Below are 1135 nucleotides of genomic sequence, written 5' to 3'. Positions count from 1 at the left end.
AGATGAGGAAGAATCCCTATCATATTTGACAACAGAATCAGAATCATCATAATGGTTCCCATTTAACAACTAATTTTGTAGGTAATCATGGTTCCGTGTTGTATATTAAAATATTAAAGTTATGCTTATGTTGCTTGGAAAAACATTTATATACACGTATATAAACAATTAGAGTAATTTTCGATGCTCTATGTTAGCGTTATTATGTTCTTGATTATTTAAGAGGGGAAAGCAAAGGACAAAGGTTCATCGCTTTTGAAAGAGCCAAGGCTTGTCAGTTTCATTAATAGATAACCAAGGTGCGGCTCTCAGGCCCGTAGCCTGCCATTTTTTAAAAAATGTGTTTTGTCTTGTGTTTTGTTTTTTTTTTTTGAGTCGGAGTCTCACTCTGTCACCCAGGCTGGAACGCAGTGGCACGCTCACGGTCACCGCAGCCTCGACCTGCTGGGCTCAGGCGATCCTTCCACCTCAGCCTTCCAAGTAGCTGAATTAGAGGCACGTGCCACCACGTCTGGCTGATTTTTTAATTTATTGTAGAGATGAGATCTCGCCAAGTGGCCCAGGCTGGTCTCGAAAGCCTAGGCTCAGGCACTCCTCTCGCCTCGCCCTTCCAGAGTGCTGGGATTACAGATAAGTCGTAACAAGCCACTGCACTTGACTTGTTTTGTTTTTTTTATGTTGCTCAGGCTGGGCTTGAATTCCTGGCCTCAGGCTGTCCTCCCACCTCAGCCTCCTGGATAGCTGGGACTACAGATGTGCCACTCTGCCTGGCTCCATTCAATCTTAGGTGTCCAGATGACCTCTGACAACGCTTTAGACGTTGGACTCTCAATTTAGAAAGACATTTATTTCAGGATGTTTTACATCTCAGATCATCTTTGAGACTCCCAGTGTGCCCTTGGAAAATCACAAAGATTTGGTCGTTCACTTTATAAAAAGAAAAGTACTATACAAATAATTCAGTGTGTTTTAAGTGCTTCTGTGGTAAGAACCACAAGAGGAAAGTAGTTGTCAAACCAGAGGAAGATGCACCCTCAGGCATCCCTTAGCTAAGTTTGTGTGGGTAATTTTTTTTTTTTTTTTTTTTCTGAGTTGGAGTCTCACTCTGTTGCCCAGGCTGGAGTGCAGTGGCCGG

The sequence above is a fragment of the Carlito syrichta genome, unplaced genomic scaffold (genome assembly GCF_000164805.1).
Source record: "Carlito syrichta isolate Samal-C Ts95f unplaced genomic scaffold, Tarsius_syrichta-2.0.1 Scaffold314629, whole genome shotgun sequence".
NCBI classification, from domain to species: domain Eukaryota; kingdom Metazoa; phylum Chordata; class Mammalia; order Primates; family Tarsiidae; genus Carlito; species Carlito syrichta.
Note: the sequence above shows the minus strand (reverse complement) of the source record.